Source organism: Hippopotamus amphibius, chromosome 3 (genome assembly GCF_030028045.1).
Source record: "Hippopotamus amphibius kiboko isolate mHipAmp2 chromosome 3, mHipAmp2.hap2, whole genome shotgun sequence".
Lineage (NCBI taxonomy): Eukaryota > Metazoa > Chordata > Mammalia > Artiodactyla > Hippopotamidae > Hippopotamus > Hippopotamus amphibius.
The window spans coordinates 3,622,595-3,645,171 of NC_080188.1; the positions used below are offsets into that span (position 1 = coordinate 3,622,595).

Below are 22,577 nucleotides of genomic sequence, written 5' to 3' on the forward strand. Positions count from 1 at the left end.
AAGAAAACAATGATCTCTCACCTGTTTAGAGCCATACCATGATAATAAACTGGAACATGAAGCAAAGATTTTTATAGATCACTTTACCAGATGCTGTAATGTTAAGACTGGTAATTAAAAAGTAGTAAGCAGCTTGTGAGTGGTATAAGCAGTGCTTACGTTGGCCATTTACTCTTTGATGATGTGACTTCCCAATCCTTATCATTCTGTTCAGTGTATTTCATTGAGTCAATAAAATTAACCCACATGCGTAAGGATCTTCCCCTGTACCTTTTTACCTGGTGGATGAGGGAACAGGTTTTGGAATCCGAGGGACCTTAATTTACATATAAGCTCTGCCATCTGTTTTGAACAAGTTTTCTAAGCCTCTGTTTTCTCATCTGTAAAAAAATAGGATAATAAAAGCTACCTAAATAGATCTATTTATGGCCAAATGGAATGAATACAAAGCTTTAGAACAGTATGTAGCACATAATCACCAGCAAATAAATAAGAAATAATTATAATAATAAGTATCACCTACTTTTAAGGGTGATAAAAGGGAACTCAGAGTTCATTCAATCCAAATCTTTCACTATCTGAATGCGGACACTGAATTGCTTAGTTCTAAGTAGTCTCAAAGAACTTCTGAAAATTTACTCGGCAATATATTGTAGACCCACCATTTGTCAAGCTCTGTGGTAGGCACTGGAAATTCAAAGTGTATACATTCTCCATGAGTGCATATCATTACTTATTCATACCCAGATCTACTCAAGAAATAACTGATGGCAGCTGCCTCTTGAGTTCAGCGTGTACAATAGGGGACCGACGCACATCACGCACCCCGGGACGTGATGGTGGTCTCGACAGTGTTGATGGAAGAAAAGCAGCAGCGCTAACTCTGCAGTGAAAGTCACGTCACAGAAAAGGTGGTGACTTACTGGGTCTTGAAGGAAGAGAAGGAGCAGAGCGGGCCACATCCTTGTAGAGTGGAGAGAGAATATCAACTCTATTTTACCAATGAGAAAACCAAGAACTTGAAAAGAATACATCATCTGTCCATGGTCACATAACAGATTAGGGGCAGAACTGGAACTGAAATTCAGGTCCTTTGACCCATATCTAATAATACTTCCATGCTTTATAATCCACTCTGTCTCCTGTTCTCTCAAACAAGGCATATGTTTGCAGGGAGAAATAATTTCAGCATTTTAGTTCCACTGGGGATAACTTTTTACTTAATTTCTTCACTTTCATGGAATTGTTTTCTCTTACTTGATTTATAACTTCACTTGCTTTTATTTCATTTTACTTTCAATTTTTCTTCCTAATCAGCTGCTGCTCTTTTGAGAATATTTCATTCTCTCTTTGTATATAGCAATTTGCCCCCCACCCAGGGAGTTAATGTATGCATATTCTAAAAATAAGCAGATAATGTAAATGCAAATAGGCTTCCAATGATACTTCATGGGGATCTAAATTGAACTTTGTTTCACTTGGTGTGGCCTGATGCACAATGTCCTGACCTTAAGGTCACGTCCTCTTGGGTTACTCCAGCTGTAAAACCAACTTTGCATTTGATACTCCGATTATTAGATCGTCATGTTTACTATAACTCTGATTAGAGGCTGTTGCAGCAAATGGACCATAGCTATTTTTGCAATTGAGCCTTATTAAAATTTAAAGTGTATCCATAAATAAGTGCCTATTATAGATTGAAGTTCTGAAAATTAAATATTTGCAAATACAGCTCATTTTACAAAACCACAGACTCAAAACCGCTGAAAGCCAAATAATAGTAGTACTTAGTACCAAATAACCTTAGTTAATATCTGCCTTAAGTATACTGTATTAATGGTAAGCAACTTCTTTTGTAGCTTGAGAAGACATTTTATTTTATTTGGGGAACTCAGCCAATACAGCTCTCATTCACGGTACACTGTTGAAATGTTAATGTCTAAACAATGATAAGGGATCATCTAATATTATATTACTTAATGCATGGGCAAGGATACCATCTTAGGCTTATTTACCTCACTGATTGATTTGATTCTGGCCCTTTGAAAAGGTTAATAAATTGGGGAATATTTCTTTTTATGATTATTCACAGAAGATAGCAAGCTTTAATTTCTATAACCCTCTAGGAAGGTTCAGCCAACAAGCACAAAACTGTGTGCTGCTATGAAATGTCTAGGTTGATGCCTCCACAAATGAACAATAAAGCTTTGTTCTTATTGATGCTAAAGAGATTATACTACATAATGAAAAGGGAAAAAAATCAATTCTGGAAAAAGAAAACAAGCAATACAATTAGAACCACATTTTGATTTGTCTTGGAAACATTTTTTTGGTATTAAAGTTACTGGTCTATTAAATTGCATAGGGAAAAAATAATAGAACTCATTACATGGAGTGTTCTACTCTGCCACAGCTGGAGTCGGGATTGCACACTTATTAGTTACATGCACTGAAGCAGCGTGAGAAACTACAGATTAGTAAGGAAATAACCTTTCCCATTAGGGGAGTTTTAATGTCCTCAGGACCTTCTGGAGGATTAGTGGGAATATAAAGAAGAGTGAAGTAACCGTTTGCTACCCATTGTCCAAAGTGAACAACAAGCACTAGAAAAAGATGGTTTTCCTTTCAGCATCCTTTCCTGCTAGGAAGGAAGGAAGGAAAGAGGGAGTGAAAGGCAGAATCCATTAAAGACTACAAATAGAAGAGATAGAACCCCAAAGTCCTTAGAACCATTGAGATAGGAGAATCTGCCTGATGACTTCCTCAGACCAAACACTAAACAGAACTTCAGGAATCAGTTTACTCTCCTCTTATCTGTCAAAAGTGATCTCAGGAACAACTCACGGGACTTGTCCTTTTAATTGTGATCACTTAGTCTCTGATGAACAGCAATGATCCCACTGGTTTTCCTCATTTGGAGGAAGGTGCCAATTTGGTGCACACAATATATCCCCCCAGAAACATCAGGCAAAGACAGGTAAAGAAGTAAAAGGTAAGACAGTTATGTTAGTCACTGTCATTACGAAGGGAAAGATTACAACAGGTGCCACCAGTTGAGCATTTACTATTTACTAAGAGTGGTATGAACTGTTTCACATACTGATAGTTTATATAATTTAATCTTTTATGTCAGCCTGCCTCAAATCAGTATTTTGATAAGAGAGCCCACCCTTGCCTTTTGGAATATCACGCTGCCTTCCACACTGTTCATTTGTAAGGAAGGTCCCATCCCCTGGCCGGTGAGGTAAACATACCCACAGGCTGGTTAATGAGAACTCCATCATGATGACCAGTCTAGGAGTGAACACGCAATGACACGTGTCTGACAGTGTGACAGAATCCTGGGGCTTTTCCTGAAACTATCCAGTTTTGTGAAAAACCCTCCAGTCATCTATTGTGGATCTGTAAGTAAAGTTTTTCCCTTCCTTTCTTTCTCCCTATATTCAGACTAGTAGTAAGCTCATTCACCATGAAAACTACTGTGGAAAAATCATTTTTATATGCAAAAGAAATACAATGAAGCTTTAATATACTCTTGGTGAAAAGTTGCTGAACCCTGGGACATGTAAGATTATCAAAGTATTATTGAAGCATACAAGCAATTCTAGAGGAGTCAGAATGAATGATTAGAGTTTAAGTGGCTATCATTAACATTTAATTTACAGAGGAGGATAAGCCTTTCACCAGGATATTAAAGAGCCATTATCAAGAATGAATGTATGTGCACATTACATCTAAATGCCCCCTCCCCGGCCCCCGCTGCGATAACTTGGGATCACTTCTAACTAAAAGAGCATTAATTGCTTACTTCTAACAACATTCATGCATAAATTCCTCCAATCAAATGACATGTAATATTTGGGGATTTAATGATGACGATGACTTTTAATATGAGGACTAAATAATGAATCACACGTTTATCATGTATCAAATAGAAATGGGAAAACTATTATAACCAACACAAAAAGAAAGTATTAAAAATCATGTAGTAAACTTCACATTTTATATAAGATGAACAACAATAACAAACCCAGTTTAATCAGTATTTTGTTTTAAAATATGAGACTGCGTGTGCATACAAAGATAAGATTGCAGCAACAAATTTCAGGTTTTAACGCAGCATGAAAAAATGTTGTAGTCTAAAAATTATTTCAAGCTCAAGATACCAAAGTGAACGAAAATACTTTCACATTTATATTCCACCTCTCGACACTTGCGCAAATACACAGCACCCAAAATATCTTTTGCAATTATCTTAATTACTGTTACCTTTGATTTATCTTACAAGGGTAATGCATTTGAAATTGTAATTTCTCGTTAACGTCAGCTAGATTTTACTGGATTTTTAAAATATCACTTCTTTGTTCAGAGGTCTGATATTTCAAATATGTGTGATTCAATGAAGAGAGACGGTAAAATAACCAGTTTTCACTTCAATGGATTAGTTTCTGTAGAACCATAATTTTGCAACGCTAATCATTATTGGGCTTTTTTAAAGATAGATATATTTTGCCACAAACATATTGGTATATGTTGGTAGAAGGAATAGATATATTAAATACTGATCCAAACTCAACATGACATACTTCTATCAACCTAATGCTTTGTCGTTTCTGTGTGTTTGAACTATTTCTCCAGATAGGACAGAAAAAATAATGAAATGTGCACTGGAAAGAGAATCTGAAAACATCACATTTTTATTTAAGGTCTGTAATACTTCTCTGTGTGACTTTCGGCATATTGCTTAACCTCTCTGTGCCTTACTATATCCAAATTGAGAACACTTTTACTTGCATTACAGTTCTCCCCATAATTAACATGAGAATCAAATGGGATAATAAATATGCAAGGCAATGAAGATTACAAAACAACACATTCATGACGGGCCCTGTCCATCATCGACTAATCAAACATTTAATGAGAAGCTACTAAACAAAGAGATGATTCAGAAAAAAGCGTCAACGTGGACTATGGGAGAAATCCATAAATTTTACCAACTGCTATAAGAACAGTTCAGTGCAAATGCTATGGCAGTTCAGAGGAGGGGAAAGATGATTTTGACTAAGAGAGAGGGAAAGAGAGAGAAGAATAAAGCGATACCATTTGAAATGGGTCTTGGGAAATACTAGCACCTGGATTTTAGGTGAGAAGGCAGGTGGGAGAGGAGGTTGTGGATTTGAAACGATAGGATTATCTACAGCATATTTTGAACACAACATGCATGTCACCTCTTTAGCCGACTGGGGGGACTGTGGTCAACTGAAGTTTTTCAAATAAAAGGAAGACAGAAAAGAGAAGGATAAGAAACAGTATAATCAAACACCCTTTACTGAACAATCGCCATATCTAAGATATTCAGGATTTTTTAATCTAGTATCTCAATGTTGCGGTGTATTATTATTATGTTCACTTAGAGATTAGAAAATCGAAAGTAAACCAAGAATTACCTAAATGTAAATTCACACCTTTCCACGGCCTCCTACCTCATTATACTATTTTTCAAGTGGATGATGATTCATCTTATTGCATAGCCTAAAAGATCTCTACATTGATGTTTCATGTGGCCGACGGATGAGTGCGGCGCTACGCTGCTTGCTCCCAAATGCGAAGTAGCAAGCTGACCAGAGTGATCCTCCTCAAGCGGGTTGACTCCGAAGTCAGAGCTCAGAAACGAGCAGGCACACGCGCACGCTCAGCCCTCCAATGACCCGCTGCTCAAAGGACGACATTTAATTTAGATGGAAAGACACCCGTGTTGGGGAAGGATGAGCACGTGACTCCTCTTCCACCTGCCCTTCCCACACGCAGCTTCCTCCTCATCCCTGCCCAGGGTTTAGCAGCGAGGCGCCAGAATATATTCATTCAAAGCATGAGTTTTAATTCGGACAAATGTAAAGTCATAATTCTACTTGCTAGCTGTGCAACCTGAGGCAAGTTGCATAAAATAGAGAAAAAAAAATATCATAGAATAGTTTGAAGCTCTCACAAATATAAGAACGTGGACTGCTCAGCCTCAAACCTAGAATATCAACAATCCAAAACCGGCAACTATTCGTGTTACATGACTTCTCGGGTTTTACGTCCACATCAGTAACATCTCCTACAACATATGCTAAAGTCACTGATTTGTATATTAGTAGCATTCACTACAGGTTCATAGCTGGTCATTTAGAGAGGGCTCTATATGTCAGGGACTGTACTGTGTACTGGAAAGAAAAAAAAAAGATACACAATAGGTGTAAGATAAAGTCCCTACTCTTGAGAAGCTCACACAACAGTGAGGAGTAGACAGAACTCTAAAGAGATTATTGGAATACAAAACAGGATAAGGAGATGGGGAAAACTTGTGACTAATTCTGTCCAAGCAAATTAACAAAAGCTTTAAAGAAGAGTGATATTTTGGGTAAATCTGGTTATCCAAGTAGAATTTCTCTACTATCGAGCACAAAGGGGATCAGGTTGCTGTGGGCAGAGAGAATAGTATCTGATGTGGGAGGAAGCAAAAAAAAAAAAAAATTAAGGAAACTAAAAGACATTAGGAATCATTGAAGCAGCAGTCACACAGAGGGAAGGGTAAAGACATGAAACGATAGATAAAGTTGATCTTTAGACTGCAAGAGGCCTCGTGTGCTACATGAATAGACTAGGAAAAACCAAAAGGTAATTTTAAGTTACTGTAAGCCACAGTGTGAGGGATGGATTTGGTCTAGGGAGAGACTGGTGGCAAGGAGACCAGTTAGGATGCCAGTGTCATAGCCTCCAGACAAGAGAAGATGGATGGACTGATCCAAGACAATGGTGCTATAAAAAGGAAGCGGCATCATGGGGAAGTACTTGGGGACAGAATCAATACAAGTTGGTGACTGAATCTGAGGCAACAGAAAGAGGAACACATTAAGATTTCTAGTCTTAAAAGTAGGCATGTAATGAAATAAAGGATGGAACCAAGAAATATAGAGGAGGTATAATTATTTGCAGTTATATTAGTCTTCTTCCCACTTTTCCCTGACCCTTACTTAGTCCAATACATATTAGCAAAAAGAAACAAGACTTTTTGTTATACATTTCTTGAATGTAAATTATGCCTGCCTAACACAAGCTAGTAGAATCCTAAGTTATGTTAGGATTTAATTAATTTTTCCACAATTAAATATGTGATAGTTCTTACAACTCAACTCTAGATTTAAACAGCCATCCGTGTATGGTGGTATTAAGTCATGTTTAGTAAGATTTGTATAATAAAACTTGTCTAAAAAAAGATCTTGAATCCTTTTTCTTGCTGACCCTTCAAATAACCCAGTGAGTTGCATAAGTAGACCTAAAGTCCCCATTTTTAGGTGGATTAAGAGATTTAAATCTACTGAGAAAACAGGCAGACGCTTGCTGCTAGGATAGAGTCAGATTTTATGACTGCAACATCAGGGAATCCACAAATGTAGCCTTGCAGACGTATAAGACATGAAGAATAATTGCAAAAGATTATGCATCAAATTACCTCCATTTTATGTAATGTCATATTTGTGCAAATCAATAAGGAACTGGCAGACTTATCAACTACCTCCTTAATACCAAGATGACTATCAGTATAGGAAACTGGAAACCTCTATCATAATTTAAAAATAAAATCAAATTTTAAAAATTCAATTATGGATGACAAACATTTATTAATTAGCTCCTATAATTACTGTGATGTAAATAGCTAATTACCTACCCAATACCTATTCCCACTTCCATTTTAAGAACAGAACACTGATTTTATTAAGACTGGCAAGGTGCCCAATTTTTTTTTTCCCCATTGTCTAATGAAACTAGGAGTTGTCAATGTGCTACAAATGGAAGTAACTGGGTGGCATGTCTGGAAAAACTTTAAAAGGAACTAGACTTATGTGGAGATCTAGCCCTTTTGCCTGCCCCCATTCCCTTTTTCCTGTGTTCTTGAATTGTATCTGTGAGGGCCATAGCTCAAGAATAGAAATACATAGCAATCCTTGTAGAACAAAAAGAAGGAGTTCATCTCTTCTGTATCAGCCCAATTCAGGCTACTGCTGACCTTCATACAATAAAAATATAACCCTAATTTATATAAGGTAATGCTATTGGATTTTCTGGTGTGTGCAACCAAAACTATTGAACATGTAGTACAGATAGCCACATGCTTTGAGCTAGGAAAAGCAAAAATAAGTAAAATGCACAAATGGTATGAGAGACTACAGCAGGATTAACCCTAAAACCAGGACCTTTTTATCCCCACCCCCAATAGTCTAATATAAACTGAAAAATGGGTGAGGAAAAAAGTTACATTTGCAGTCATGATAATCTTGAGTATCATAAGGAATGAGCGCACTATCACATAAATTAGAGCCATCAGTCATGCGGTATCTTAAAACCCTATATTTTTCTAGGTACCAGTGAGGAAGAGAGATAGGATTCTTCCTTCCAAACAGTCTATAAACCGGAAGAGGAGACAAAGAAGTGCTTTACAATAAACCATATCTATTATAGCCGCAGTAAGTGCTACTAAGCAGCTTTCAACTCAACCCACATTCTTCCAGGATGAGATAGAGGTGAGGGAGAAACAATGTTACAATACTTTAAAAAGTTCATATGCTGAAGTCCTAACCCTCAGCATCTCAGAATCTGATCGTATTTGGAAATAAGATCATTGCAGATATAATTAGTTAAGATGAGGCTATACTGGAGTAGAGTGAGACCCTGATCCAATTCAACTGATGTCCTTGTACAAAGGAGACATTTGGACACAACTGCACACACGAGGAGAACGCAAAAGGAGAAAGGCTGAGATCTGGGTGATGCGTCTACATGCCAAGAAACATCAAAAACTGCCAGCAAACCATCAGAAGCTACGGGAGAGGCATGAACAGACTCCTCACAGCCCTCAGAAGGCATCAAGCTTGCTGCCACTCTGATTTCAGACTTCTAGCTGCCAAAACTGTGAGACAATAAATTCTACTGTTGAAGCCAGCCATTGTGTGGTACTTCGTTATGGCAGCCTTAGCAAACTAATACAAACCTCAATGGAATGTACAGGTTTCTGGAGAGACATTTCTGGATCATGTGCATTAAAAGACTGATGTTTTCAGCAACTTCCGCAGTGAGTAATCTCAACTTGTTGAATATTTCAACATGACACTTGAGAGAAAACAGGGGAAAACTTTGCTTTCTGAAAAGCAAACAGCCCTCTTCAAAAACTGCTTACAGTAAGTGCTGGTGAAAGAACTGAATAGAAAGCACAGAAGTTTAGTATATTGGTAGTATAGTATTTGGGGATTTGTTCGTAGGACACATTTTCAAAGGCTGAGAAAGGGCTTCTGTATAAAGCAAAGAAGATGAAGGTCAGGGGTTAAAGGTGGGAAGAACCCATTGTGGGGTCAGAGAAGGAGCTGGCATTAGAGAACTCTGAAAGATGTTCTATCAATCAGGGTCCAGTGAGGAAGACAGAAACAAAGACTAGTGTTTCAGACAGAGGAGATTTAAAACTGGGCATTGGTTACTCAGGTGCTGAGAGGCTAAAGACCATGAGGGTCTTTTGCACCATGCTGGTGTAACTCAGAGTTCAACATGAGTTGCTTTGGGAAGCAGCTACCATCCTTCAGGCTGACAAAAAAAAGAGAGCATCTGGAAGAAGGAGTTCCTTGCAGTTGGTGATCAGACCTCTCAGGGGAGGAGGGCCACAGCCCTGCAGGCACGGGACCACTGAGGGGACCTGGTTGTTTTCTCAGACTCCCCAAAGGGGCATGGCTGGGTATTGGAGGGACTGGGGTGTACCTTTCTGGTATTTCTCCTGCTGCAGGTGGAGTAAAGTTGGGTCTGGAGGTTTCCACATGAGTTGGAAGCTGGAACCATAGTTGTCTGCCTCTAATGGAGAGGAAGACCCAACCTGGAAGCCAGAAAAGACTCCTTCTCCCAACATGTCTCCATCCAGTCCCCTGCCAGTGTTTCCCACTGGCAAACTATAGCCAGAAATTGGTTGGTAACAGAGTCTGGGAAATGTAATTTTTGGAGTTTTAATGTCAGCTTCTCAGAAAAGAGCAGATGAGGGAGTGGCTTGGAACTAAGAGTCAATAGGTAACAGATGCAGAGATGTAAATGCTTTGATAAAAAAAAAAAAAAAACAGGGTAAAAGAGGGTACTTGAAATGTCTGGACACAGGCCAAGAGTCTGGAATGTATGGGAAGGTCAGTCAATGATTTGGATTCTTTGATATGTGTCAGGAACAAGTCTAGGTGCTGAAGACAGAGAAGTGAGCAAGATAGGGAAGAGTTACTTGCGGACTATTTAGCTTGAGTAACAAGTGTGCATAAGGGGGCAATAGGAAATTAGGCTGAAAAGGGAGAATAAAAGCCTAGAACTGTATTCTAGATAGCTTGGGGCACCAATATGAGGGAAGTACAGATAACCCAACAAACTATGCTTCATCTTCAGCATTTCTGAGAATGGCTCTGCACATCTGCCAGTGGGGTCGTCAGCATTTACTTAGAGAACGTCACAGAACAGATTTACTTTTCTAATAGTCAATCATCATTTTATTATTAACAATATCACCATCATCACCACCGTCGACATCATCACTATTATACTGTGCATCCAGCACTTACTCTGTGGCAAGAATTGAGCACTTTCCTTATCAAAACCCTCCAGACAACACGTGGGCGTGTGTATTATGACCCCAATTCTATGTGAGAAGAAACTGAGTATCAGAGATGATAAGTCATTTGGTCAAAGTCATGTTGAACCTGGATTCAAAAGCAAGTCTGACTCCAAATCCCTTTCTCTAAAGCACTGCACTCTCATGACATTTCAGAAAAGTCATCCAGACTCACACATCCTTTCAAAATAGTCATCAACAAGGTCATTTCAAGACTCAAGTACCACCTGGCAGCTTGAGCCATTTCTCCAAGTTCTTAGCGGAGCTCATTTATAATCCCCCCTGAGCATTTCTTCCCCTCCTTCTCACTTTTTAGAGTTTGTCACCGTCCTCCGAGATGACAGGCTGAATGATGGTGATGAGGATGTGGTAATACAAAGTCCATAAACAGGAGAGGCTGCCAGGCGTGGGCAAGAAGAGGTTCACAGAGGACGCATCTGCGACAGAGCAGCCCCAGCTGTTTTGACATATGTGCAAATGACAGCTCGGGGGCTGGCACACCCACGCAGACCCGATCACCGCTGTTCAGAAGAAAGGACGGTGAAACTCAGAAATGCAAACGTACGGGTGATAGTTGCTCTATTTCCTAAGCCTTGATGGCTTGGCTCTTTATCTTACGTATATGAACACAGTAGACAAAACCTCCACATAAATAAGCAGCAGGTGCACTGCTATTTTCTTGCCAAGATATTATGCAAGTGTCAAGCCAAGCGGATCAGCGGACGCGCACACCCATTAGTTTCCCTGCAGAACGTGGGGGAGGGCAGGGAGCGCTGAGCGGGCGGGTTACATGAAACCTCATCTGGCTTACAGAAGGGCCACTTACTGCCCAGAGTTGGAAGGTGTCCAGGGACATAAGAAGGGGAATGGCACTGAAGGAAAATCCAGAGCTTGTAACTTCTGAAATGTTTAAGACTTCCTGGGGAGTTTGCACACAAATGCAAGATGACTTAGGGAAAGGGAAGCAATTCTAAGAGCCCTAACAGCATCCATCTAGCACCGTGCTGAGTGTTTTGCTTATGTTAACACTTCATTCCCACCCCAAACGGATGGGCTACGTACGGTGCACTATTTTACTGATAAAGAAAATGAATCTTATTTAGCGTTCCTAAAATAAAGATATTTTAGATATATAGAGACACATAGATATTACAGATATAAATGTAGAAAGAGAATTTTAATCTAGAACTGCCTAAATTAGTAATTATTATCACAAGCTGCCACAACTCACATCTTGATTGCTGGAGAGTCTTCTATTTGAAACAGCCAGTTCACTGAAAAGCACATACTTGTTCTCTAAAACAACTTTATCTATTTCTGAAAGAGTCTGCTAATTGTGAAAATTTCTGGCAAGTGTGCGTTTTGGGGGTACAATCTGTTATGGACAGTTGAATCTCTCATTTTAACAAAATGTGGTGCTTATATTTTTTTCTTTTTTAAGATACATCAGCAAATCTTGGTCTGTTCTGCCTGAGGAGTTTAAAGTAAATTTACCATGGTCTCTTTTATATATCTTCTTTTATTTATGCATTCAAACTCTAGGGCAAAAGAAATTTAAAGCACATATCCAGGACAAACCATTTTAAAATTCTGTATAGGATATCATGTAGATAAGCCAAAAAAAACCACAATAAAATAATTTTGTCAAAATCAGTCTTAATATCTTAATATATATGCATCCCAATTCATGCATCCACCTCATTTCTTATCCTCTTCACTCTAACCCCTGATGCATATTTTATAGGACAACAGTATTGAAAAATGTATGGGTCCACCGAGATTTCTCTTCCTAACGTGCCTCTGTGCATTCAGTCTCTTTCCTCATTTCCTTTCCTCCATTTCTTAGTAGTACTTCAAAGTTCAGTTTGGTCCTCTTCTCTTCGGCAAAGCTTCCCTGACCTTCCCAGCCGGGTTAAGTGTCCATCTCAGATGTTCCAAGAGCATCCTGGACAAGTTATTATCATCCCCACTGTTTCGTCGGGCAACACCACTAGGAGCAGCCAGTGGCACTGTTAGTACCAGCAGTACCAGAACAGCAGCGGTAGGGGCAAGGCAAGTGAAACGAACATCAGAACTTCCACCACCAGCAGCAACAGGACCTGCCGCGGTCGGAATGCCTCCTGTGTGCCCAGGATCGGGCGCTTTACATATACGAACTCTAGTGCACTCAAGTCCCGTGGATTAGCACACGTTAGCTATCCCTACTCTACTGTTGAGGGGAAATAAGTTTATTTTCATTTCTCCATTATCTGTTGCTATTTCTCCCGTATTCTTGTGTTCTGTCTTCGTGCATCCCCTTTTCTCCCTTAAGTAGTTTAGATATATATTTATATTTATTTTTCCCCAAAGAATTCTTTTGTGTGTATGCTGGTTCTTCTGTTTTTCTGATTTCCACAGCAATGATTTCTGAGTTTTTCTATGAAGTCTCATGTTTCTTTCCTTAGGTTCATTTTTGTTTCTTTTTTTAACAGATACTTAAATTAATAAAATACGAAAACTGAAATGAATTAAGGATTTAAGCCTATGAACTTTCATGGTGCAGTGCCACGGTCGGGCTCCATACCATCTGAATGACTTCTCACCACTTCTGAGACACGTTTTTTAAGGCTCTTTCCATTTGCAACACTTCTTAGAATCAAGAGATGCCTTCACCAAAGGATGAATATACGCATCTGTTAGTACACTAAGCTCCACTTTGATCAGATTCCAGTGGGTATCAGCCGGGCTGTGGTTCTGACAGTTGCTGTTCTCAGAGCCTGCACAGCCTCGGGCACGCTGCTCCTACTGGCATCACTCCCACTGAGTTATGTGCATTACTGGTGCTGCAAGAGCTGAGTTTAGTGCCTGTTTCAAATATCTTCTTCTTCTTTTTTTTTTTTTCAATTGAAAACATTCTATGGACACTTTCTAAGAAGATCAAGAAAGCAGTACTTTAAAATATGTCAATGCCTTGGAAGAAATTTCTACAGATATTGTGGACCACTTTCTTAAGTAATGTACGTGGTGGTACACTGGAAGAAATATTCTAAGGCATAAAAAAGAGTTGTCATAGCCTATTGGCAGAAACGTTCTTCTTAATGAACATAAAATAACTATGCGTACCACAACTTATGTTGTCTTAGATTCGATGAAAATTTTAATCTGGTGTCTTTAAAATTATGATTTGCTAGAACGTTACAAGTTTGTTTTCACTTATATTTTGATCAATGTGTCTTTAAGAAAGGATTTGAAATCTCTAGGTTATACTGGCATTTTGCTTTCCAGTTTTGTTTTTATTTTCCAGCTTTATTACATGGAGACTAGAGAATGGTGTCTACACTATTTATATGCTTAAATAATCTACTGAGTTTTTTTGGTAGCTCTCAAAACATGAGCAAGTTTCATGGGCCTCTGAAAAGAAGGTGATTTTCCACTTTTGAGGGAGCAGAATCCTTATACACTTGGTAGAATTTAAGTGGGGCTATAAATGCAATAAAATTCTGTAATCCTAGTAGGAGTGAAAAATTAAAGAAGCAACACGATTTGAAGGAAAGTGATTGTCTTTAGCTATTGAAGGTGAACACTCAAACCAGGAGTCTAAGGCAGAATACATACTTGAAGACCTGAATAAAAATAAATGGAGAATAATAGAAGATAAGACTAGATTTGAGGATGGAATCAGAAAGAAGTTTCTTTAAAGCAGAATGGAGCCTTATGCCCAGTCTATCCATTCTCTTCTTCCTGTGTTTGCCTTACTTCAGCATTTTTAGTATCTCTGACTTAAATGTTTGTCATTTCTGAGAATTCTGTCAATTATCTCTACTATTATTTTTTTTTATTCTGAGCAAAGGAAATTTACCACGAAGTATTTTTTTTCTCTACTATTATTAACCTAACAACTTTCTTTAAATCCATTTTATATCAATTCACTCTTTACATACCATTGCTTTAAGTAACACTATCCATGAACTAATGGAATAATATAATGTATGGAATTAAGTATGACAATTAAAACATGTGTCTACACATCTTCTAGAATAATTGCACTTGTCCTGTGTACACAAGACTGTGATGAACACTGCATAAGCAGTAAATGTTTTACACTTAGTCTGGCACCGGTGGCAGAGCTGGTATTGCTGTCAAGCTGACCGCAGGGAGGCAAGTCACGGAGGCGATGGTTTGGCAGCCATGCGGCTTGAATTAGGAGTCACATGAAAAAGGTTAGATATCTAACACTTACTGAATTGAGTGCAATATGATTCGGAAGTCTTGAGATAGGAAAGTTTAGGGCAAAATCACTTATTCTGTCTTGAATTAAAGTCAATACTTTCTACATTAGAGGCCAGATTTTCAAGAATTTAAGAAGGAAAATATATCTCCCTGTAGTTTCTTATACCCAAAAAACAATTTGGCTATTGAAAGAGAATAATGTGCAATAACTTTCCTTTTTCTTTCCTTTACAGCTTACTTCTTAGCATTTATTCAGGCAGAAGTTAAGCTTTCTATTAGGTACACGATTTAATTGTCATTTCCAAAAGGGAGCACATTTAACCAGTTCCTAGAGTCACCGTCCTGTACTGATGCTCACTGTCAAATATTTAAAGCACATTTTCCATTATAATCTTCATGTCATAGTTCATAGCAAGCCATATTTATCTCATTAATTAAACACAGGATGATTACCTGTGGCTTTGACAATATGAAAGATATCACAAATTATATAATCTTACAAAAATAAAGGCTAGCTCCTATTTATTGAGCACTTGTCTGTGCCAGGAAAAACGGAAAGTGAATATAAATATTCTAAGGATGTCAATGAAAATATTGAACTCAAATGGGTTAATTAACATACCCAACAGCACATACGTATCAACAGTAGCGCTGGGGTTGCAGATCAAGGCTGACAGGCAGCGATGCCTAGAACTCAACGTGAAATGACCTGATAAACCTCAAGCTACATTCTTGTTTTTAAACGCTGAAGTAAGTGCCACAAAGAAGCGTCTTGGGCTGTTGCTCCTTTGTAAGCTTGTAGCAAAGATTAAAGGAGGTCACCTGGGCAAACCTGCTTATCAGCCCCTGCACGTGTTGGTTTCATGCACCCGTGCTCCTGTCCTTCCTCAGAATGAGTAGCTGGCGGGGGCAAGCTCTTCACCATGCCACCCTTTTCCTCCTTCTGTTCATGGAGCTGGCCTACATTTGGCAGACATCTAGAAGCGGCCACTTTGCTGAATTCGGGCCAAGGGAATGTGCGCGGTGGTGACATATGCTACTACTTCGAAAAAGGCTCCTAAAAACCTCCTGCCTGAGATCTTCCAATGCAGGTGACCTGTAGAAGGGACCTGACAGTCACCTTCTGAAGATGGTGCAGCTACAAGGTAGTAGGAGCTGGGGTTCCTGAGCCACCACTTGTCGGAGAGCTATTTACCTGGGTAAACTTTTGGTCCGTAGACAAGCAAGAAAATAAACTTCTGTTTGGTTAAACCACTGAATTGTTTGAGTTTCTCTCTCACAGGAACTGGCCTAATGTGTTAGATTGTGGATGTCCTCTGACTGAAAATAATCCAAAATCCTTGAAAAGTTTTAAATGCCAAGGGAGAAACGTGAGACCTGATTTGCACACTGACCAAAAACCCAAGTCCTAAAATTGCTTAACGCACTCAGAATTATTTGAAACTCTGCCCAAAGTTGTTTCTGGAAATATATCTCAGAGATAAACTATAAATCTCTGATTAGTAACTTATTAAAAATTTGAACATTTTTAGAAGACTTGGAAGTTATTTAATTTTGATTATTCATTTTATCAAATTATTTTCTTCAATAATACATTTTCTCTAACCCTTGAATTAACAACTGAAGTGCTATGATTATAATTATCTTACATTAATATGCTAATTTCTTCAGCAATTACACTCACTTGAAACACTTAAGGTTTTAACCACTGCAGATTTAATAGGTTAATTAAAATACTATTGTATTTTATTTTTCTTTGCGATTGCTGCATTATCATTTAATGATTTTGATAATAGCAATAGAATTTATTATTTATTGAGCATACTTTTTTCTCTAAAATATGAGTTTTATGGTTAACTTCATTAAAAAAATTAATCAGCTGCATACTTACTGTGGTTTAGCTTACATTTTCTTTAGTTTAATAAATTCTGCATCATAGCTAATGTCAATTTATTCTTCTAGTCATAACCTGCATGACACACTAACAAACCCCCTTTAGGTAAAAGATGTTTACTTATTCCCTGAACGTGTTTTGCCGGACGCTAGCTACCCTGGGACTTCAGTGAAAGCAGCTGGCCACGTCTGGAAAACCATTGACTCTAAGAGGGAAAGCCACCGTAATCTCTCAAATGTCAATGCATAAAAAATGTGTAGATTTCAAGACCCTGAATGATCTGGGGTCATGCAGTTTTATATATGTATATATGACAGAGCGAGAGAGTCAAAGAGGAAAGAAAGAAAAAGAAAAGAATAAGAGACAGAAAGTAAGAGAGCAAAATGAAAGGATTGAAATGTAGCAGATTCTTCAACACAGCAGTCTATTCATCAGGTGAATAGCCACGAGTGAGTGAAAGAGAGAGAGGGAGGAGACTCTACTGCTTTCCCATCTCAACTTTTGGGACATCACAGAATGTGCGCCTCTCACAGTCCTGAGTATGAATCTAGTCTTTAATCGTGTGTCTTTTTCCCTATCTCTTGGCCCCCAAGGACAAGCCAATGACTTCATCTTTTATTCAACCAAAGAAACGATGACCTTTTTCCAGCATGGGTGTGATACAGCTCACACTGGACTAATTCAGAGGCTGTCCCTCTGTCTTGTCATGTTGCACCTTCTTAAAGTATGTTTACCTTGCATACTGACTTGATGATACTACTGTTTTGCATATGGCAGGTGCTCTGTAGAATGACTCACTGCGTCCATAGGTAAATGCTGCTACTTATCAACATTTGTTTCTGCTCATAGACGTCTACATTCTTTATTGTTTCCTCCTTCTCCAACTTAAACAGTTCTGTATCAGAGATTCTAAGGGATCAACTGATTTAAGGCTGTTTCATATAAAATATCTTTATGAGGTGTAAACTCGAGAAGCATGCAAATCCAGTGCTCTGCTTTGCTACTTATGACAGCTTCCCTAGGCGCACCATAAGCCATGATCACATAGGGATTAAGCCAGAACACAGTGTCTCATATTTTCTGAGAATCCAGAAAAAACATATTTAAAGCCGCAGTACTGTCTGAACATAACACAAGTACAAGATGAGTCTGTGGATGAGTCCAAAGGAAAGAAAACTACTTTGGAGAAAAGTTGACAAGTTAAATTGACTTCTTCCAAGAAGAATATATTAAGAATATCATTTGCATCCGTTGCATGCCTTGCTTCCATTCAGTTTCCTTTGTGCCATGTTAAATATTGATTTAATCTTAATTATTCATATCTTATGTGTAAATTGCTTGCTATGCAGCCTATTAATTTCTGTTTTAATTGAATTATATATGTCACTTATGTATTTGTTTATCCTCCCATGGATTATTTTTTATCATAACGCCCTGTTCAGAATTCCGGATGTAGTAACCTGCTAGAATCAACTAACACTCAACCACCCTGCTTTTCATTGCTGAAAACCCTTGAACTATATTGAGGGCAAACTCTATTGATACCTTCTATATTCTCAAAGTCAATGGATAATTCAATGCATGTTGAATAAAATGATATTCTAGTTATTATTCTCCATAAACTGCCTTTCAGCCTAGAGATAAAAACTTAATTTAACTAAATATTTCCATCTATCCTGACTCATGTAGCATAACAAGAATATAGAGCACAGTGAAAATTACTTTTGAAAAATAATTTTTTTTTTAGTTAACTTGGACACAATCTAAAAAAACTCAGTTTTTGATACAGAAATAGATAAGTTGAGAACCATTATGTTTTACAATAAGAACTATCACTTGACCCCAACTTCCACTAAATAAATCACTTCCAATTATAATAACAAGTGCCCAAATCTATGCTATAATAAAATATCTTTATTGGTGTGGTAGAGTGGAAATATCTTTTTACCACTGAATTTTATCTAGGTAACTGTAAAACTACAGGAGTTCTCAATGTATGAGTTCACAATGTTTGGGGAAAAAAAGGGAATGAATCTTTACTGAGCTTGACCTTGAGCCAGGAACTCTTTTAGGCCATATTTATCTCACTTAACATCCACAAGTCCTGCCTTTAAGTATTATTGCCCTATGTTGCACATAAAGACACTTCAGCTCAGAAAATTTAAACACCACATTCAAGGTTATACTGTTAAAAGGCAACAAAGACTACATTTAACTCTAAATATCTTGTTCTAAAACCAGCCTTTACTGAATAAATTAATTCCCTATGAAATGAAGATTTATGCCTTGATGGGAATATTTAATATTAGCTAGAGATTATTTTTTAAAAGATAAACTAATAAATATTACTGAATAAAAATGACATTTAGCCTAGGGTGGCATGGAATAGACACTCTCCTCTAGGTAATTACGTAAAATGCCTCATGCAAAGTATAAACAAGTGTTTAAAAGGTGATCATTCTCAGCATTCTCCCAAACTTGTCATCTTGCAATTGCCAAGTACACATTTAAAGAATATTATTCTATAAAGGATGGTGAACTCGCAACCTGCCTTTCCTTTCCTCTAGAAAATCAACTCAGCCACTGTGTCAGCAAGTACTTTACAAACTGTCAGGAAGGGCCATTAAAGATATGGTACACAGAAATTGGATTTCCTTTCCTGAGCATCACAGTGAAGAAGGAGGGAGAAAAGGAAAGCTGGTAACATTTGTGCTTTTGTAAGGACATGTCACCCCTTCCGAGAACAAATGACCAAGTTCAATGAGTGTGCTGAGAGTATATCCATGAGAACTGACACTCAACCAGAGCTCAATTTAGAAACCTCAGTGCATGTTCAATTTATTTTATTTTCTGCATTTCACTCTGTCACCCTGCATGATGACATTAAGTATAGACCTGCAGAGAAAATCATATCTGTTTCTGAAATGTTTAAGTGAAACATCATTATATTTCTAAACAAATAAAAGCAAGCACCTTGGTGGAAGAATGGCATAATAATAGACCTGCAGGAGGTTTAGTTTTTCAAGGGAATTGACAACTTGACTAATTCACAATTCTAAATTTGAAAGATCTTTCTTGTTAGAAAAATTCCACACGCCCCTCTCCTGAGAAATCTGGAAGAGGCTGCACACATTTCTTTGGATGCACGTTATTAATTCATAACAAAATGTACTGAACTTTGCAAAATAAAACAACATATTTTTGAGAGGAAAGGAGATAGGAATGGAATGTATGAGAGCTTGGGCCCAGTAATATAAATCTGCATTCAAATTCTGGTTTTTGCCAAATACAAACTATATGAACTTGAGAACAGGTATTTTCAAAGCCTCAGCTCTTATATCTGTAAAACAGGGATGATAAATAAATGTCATATATGTAGTTGTTTAAGGGCTTAAAGGGTAGAAATGATACAATGCACTCGAAGCTAAGCTTTTCATAGGACATTCAACAAGAAATTATTCAGTAAATGTTAACTGTCGTTATTATTCGTATTGATTGGTTCATACCCTTATCATCTCTCTTGGAGAACTGCCTCCTTCAGTCTGTCCATCTTACACACTTGGCTAGACTTCTGTGATCATGCCATTCTCTTTATTCACCTCTTCGAATTACCTACTATTTATACACAGTGTTTCTCAAACTTTACTTCCTGATTCATTAATGGGTCATGATATCAATTTGATGATGAGTCAGAATGAGACAAAAGAAGAAAGAAAAGAACAAAACGGAACAGAGTGGAATTCGAATGGAATGGAATAGACCAGACACTATCAGAGCACATCACACAGAGTAGGGATAAAGGTTATTTTTGAAATCTTTTATTACAGTTAGTGTGTACGTGTGTGTGTGTCTGTCTGTGTCTGTCTGTGCACGCATGTGCTGGATTACAGTGAAACATTTTCTTATCAGGTGATAATCAAAAATGTCTGAGAAGCACTGGACAGGATGACACCAAATTTTGGAACTCTACTACCCGTGTGGCGACTAGCCTTGGTCACTCTATGTTCATGACCCCATGACCAGAAAGTGAATACCATGTATGTTGCCTCCTTTATGCTTTTGAAGTGGGACAAGTAGTTTAACACGATGGCAACTGGAGTGTAATAAGACCCAGGGTTGTATAAGCTGGTGATTTCATTACCTAAATGTACTGGTTCGCTAATGGAGATTTATATAATTTAGACTTCAAATGGTAAAAGGACTGTGTCATTGCCCTTCCCACTCCATCCCCACAGAAAAAAGAATATAATTTAATCATTGCTGAATAGATTATGTGCCAATAACGGCATAAAAATAGGGGTTTGAAAATTTCTCTTGCCTGGAAGTTTCATATAAATATTAAAATAATGATTTTCCAATTGTTGGATGAAAATATTTCTCTACAGGGATGCATTTTCAAAGGAAAACATTTCCAACACAAATCCGTGTATCCACCTTGTGAATAAACCACGAGTACATGATATAAAGGGTGTAAACAGGGCATCTGGTATAAAAATATAACCCCCCTGAGATAACTGAGAAGTCTCCACTTCACATCTAGATAGTCACTCAGCATGACGAGGGTGGTCTTTGGGGAAGGATGAGAAGAAAGAGGATGAAATACGTTAAAATTAATATGTGCATCCCTCCCCATTTCACAGTATTCTTGGTTTCAAAGAGCCTCATTGTCTTCCCTTTGTCATTTCAGAAAAGTCAGAGTAACTTCAAGGATTACTTACAATACTAGGAATTGTCCTAAATGAAGCCCTTAAGTAAAAAATCTGTAGCTGCCCTAATTCTAACGAGGAAGAGAGAACACATCTGCGACGTGAGACTCATGTACATGCTTGCGGTATTTTCCTTCCCCTTTGAAGACATTCCCCTTTGGAGAAAAGCGGCCCCCCAAAAGTGAATTTTAATTCACATCTATCATCTTTAAAAACTGAGTTTACAAATCAAACACTGTGAAAAATTTAGAAGCACATTCATTAAAGCCTGTACAGCAGCCTTAAGGGCCAAGGATTTTATAATTTGACAAAACTGAAGTGTACAAGTCTGAGTTCAGACGCCAACTCCACTATTTCCTAGCTTTGTGACTTTGGAAGATTACTTGGGCTTTCTGTGCCTCACTATCTTCACGGGTAAAATAAGGATAACAACATCCCCTTTATAGGGTAGAAGAGATGCTTAAATAAGGCAGTCTATATAAAACGGTTATACCAGGACCTGACATATAACAAGTACTCAATAAATAGCAGCTATTACGGGTGAGAATAGTCATCACTGGAGGAGCTCGTTAGTTGGTACAATGCCAGGGATACATGCTTGGTCTTCCATACAACAAATTACACAAAGGAAACCATTTTAGCAGCAGCATTTCAAATGACGATGTACTATTTTAATGCAATTCTAATATGAATTTATGTATAAAAGATAAATGTTCACGGCTAAAACACTGAACAAAGCCCAGTATAAAGACACTTTTACCCATTTCTCCTGCGTTCCAAGCAGGGAAGAAATGAGGAAGAAAAAGAATGAGTGGACGACTGACTTTACGAACTTGAGGCGGACACTGTGCTACGAGTTCTTTAAATATTTCATTGGAAGATGATTTCTGTGGTATAAAATTTCTATGCTTTTCCTTCATTTGTCCGTTTACAAACACGAAATATGTCTCAGTCATCCTCACATCACCAGAGTATCCGTGATGCCTGGCCGATAGCTGGCTATTAGACTTATAATGAAAGATACCGACCCATGATTTATGCAGAAAATTAAACAAGGGTTTACCACTGAGCAACTGCCTAGCCCATGCTTAGTAGGTAGTTG

The 22,577-nt window shown here is 38.0% G+C and overlaps 1 pseudogene; it reads right to left on the reverse strand.

Moving 5' to 3' along the window:
- Positions 1–22,577, reverse strand: part of LOC130848056 (S-adenosylmethionine decarboxylase proenzyme 1-like) — a 35,732-nt pseudogene that overhangs the window by 12,109 nt on the left and 1,046 nt on the right.